At 43.6% G+C, this 2,504-nt stretch overlaps 1 long non-coding RNA gene across 2 annotated transcripts; it reads left to right on the forward strand.

Annotated features, from left to right (window-relative positions):
• Window positions 1–488: 488 nt before the first annotated feature.
• On the forward strand, window positions 489–2,277 carry LOC309345574. Of its 2 annotated transcripts, none has more exons than XR_014158307.1 (2): window positions 489–850; window positions 2,041–2,277. It is a non-coding gene; the product is annotated as an uncharacterized lncRNA (long non-coding RNA). The 2 variants fall into 2 exon arrangements; XR_014158308.1 differs by lacking the exon at window positions 489–850 and adding an exon at window positions 1,372–1,621.
• Window positions 2,278–2,504: the final 227 nt, after the last annotated feature.

The following is a 2,504-nucleotide window of genomic DNA, read 5'->3' on the forward strand; positions in this document are numbered from 1 at the left end:
TCCCGTGATCTCATGTGATTTCGCAGCACGATTTTCCTCTGAAAGAAAGCAACCAATATGGCTGCCATGTTCTTGCGGTAAGAAAAGAGCAGATGGAATCCAGGAAGATGGCGTCCCAGATATTGGCTTCAAGGTATTGAAGGGTATGCACTAGGACCCTGGTTTTGGTTCCTACGTGGGTCCTCTCCCCAGCCCATGCCCCTTCCCAGGTTGCAAATATCACTGGTTTTGTTCCACCCCCTCAAGTGTTTTTGCCTGACCAGAATGTGTCCTCGAACCTTAAATATAAATCTACATAGCCATTATAAAACAGGGAAAGGGTATATGTCCTGTCACTCCTTTATGTTTATTCCAAAGATCCTTCATTGTTTGTTCAGATTTATTAACCTTTTGTTTTCCTTGTATAACCCCATGATAGGATGTTATCTGGCTCAAAGTTGCCAGAACCCATAATTTATTGAAGCACACTTTCTCCATTTATAGGATCTGTTCCTAATTCATAATTGGCTCAGTGAGGAGGAAGTCGTGAGCATCTTCAATCCCACCTTCCCTTCCAAGTTTCAGCACCTTAAGCTGCCCTTGCTCTCATCTTGTTCTCATTTTTTGAAGAAGCAGCACACAGTTGAATAACCTTATTAGGTGCAGGGAGGTTTTTTGTGGTGGGGGGGAAGGATATCGTCACAAAGAGCAGCTGGTACAATCTTTACATTGTGGCATCACAAATTTGTTTGCACTTCATACAAGCGGTTATACAAAGAATAGCACAAATACACAGGGTCTCCTTTTCTTCCCACTCCACTCCTGAGGATTTCTGAATGTCATCGGAGATTATGAAGACTGAATGCAGCAAGTGAGTAATAATATTCAGTACCTAAGAGATCAGTTCGTTTTTGTTGTTGTTGAAAACGCCACAGATTTTCTGCTGACCCTGTCAACAACTACGAGAAGCTAATTTGCTAGCTCAATGACTCATCATTGGTTCAGTTTACACGGAGCTGACAAAGGTCAGCCGTGTAAAGGAAAGTATTTGGTTTTGATACTTACATCAAGGAGCTGTGATACTTCCTATGATTCCATGATTGATTTAATGTAAATTCGCCTAATTGCATAACTAAAGTGAACAGTGCTAGATGCTGCTGTCATTTGCTTTCAGTTATACTGGAGAGTTGTTAGCGGCGGGTTTAATAAAAGCAGACCTGACCCACTTGGGCTGTTTGCAGTATAAACACAACTCTGGACATGCTGTTGCAAGTTACACACTCCCATTCGGATTGTGCCGGACATGGTAAGATATGCTCTTTCTGGAGGGTTTCAGGCCTCAGCTGCACTGCCAGAGGTTAGCAGCTTCTGTTTTGTTTTGGTCTGGTTGCCACGGGGACAGGAGGAAGGGGGAGGAAAGGTGGGCATTAGGTGTCTTTCCATTCCACTGCACACCTGTGCTGCGTAAGAGAGAGAGCAGCTTGACAGGAAGTGGCTATGTGGAAGCCCATGCTCATTCCGGTTCACCTCCTGTAACTTAAGGGATGTAGGAATGTTAAAGGCTCAAAAGCTGAGCACGCACAACGGTTTTCAGTATGGACAAAAACAACAGCAACACAACACCGTATAAATACATTGTCAAGTAAGAACAGAGTTAAGTGCTTGGCTGTTTGCTGTGGGTCCAGTCCTAGGCTGGGTGCAAGATTCAGGCTGTGAAGCTCACAAACAGAGCAGGAAGGCAGAAATACGAACCCTGAATGTGGTGGCTCCATTAGCGATTAGTAGTAGTACTATTAGCAGGACCTGAAGCAAAACATTATGGTGTGAGAGCTGTTCAGGGTTCAAACCAAGCTGATATGTCCTTTTCCATGACAGTCCACTTCCCAGATTTCCATTTTCTCCCTACAGTCCATAGACAACATTCTGTGCGCACTGATTGTGCCCAATGGATATTAAGCTGCTGCTGCTGCTGCTGCTGCTGCTGCTGCTTCTTCTTCTTCTTCTTCTTCTTCTTCTTCTTCTTCTTCTTCTTCTTCTTCTTCTTCTTCTTCTTCTTTGCAGGGTGTGTGTGTCCTCGCTGCCCTTCATCCTACCATACACGCTTAAGCCTTCAGACGTGGTGTTTCTATGTGGCCACCGTGAATGATAGGAAGAGATTTATGGACAATGCCTGTTAACGGAGCTTTGGGTATGTTAAGCTGAAATTGCAATTTTATGATGTGAACAGCCCCGAGACCCAAGGATGAATGGTGGTGTACAGATTTATTAATTATCAATAGAAATAATAATTCATATCAATCACAGAATATGTTTGTTTGTTTGTTTGTTTGTTTGTTTGTTTGTTTGTTTGTTATTGATGTATCCTGCCTTTCTTCTGCCATGGATGTGGCTCAGCCACATCCTGGTGTGGATGTGGTTCTTGAGCAGTCATCTATCTGAACACCAACCAGACCCAGAAGTAGGAATGGATGAAAGTTCAGGATTCCTGACCTGGTTTATGTTCCTTGCACATAAAGTGGCCAGTC

Source organism: Podarcis erhardii (genome assembly GCF_964252035.2).
Source record: "Podarcis erhardii genome assembly, chromosome: 1".
Taxonomy (NCBI): Eukaryota; Metazoa; Chordata; class Lepidosauria; order Squamata; family Lacertidae; genus Podarcis; species Podarcis erhardii.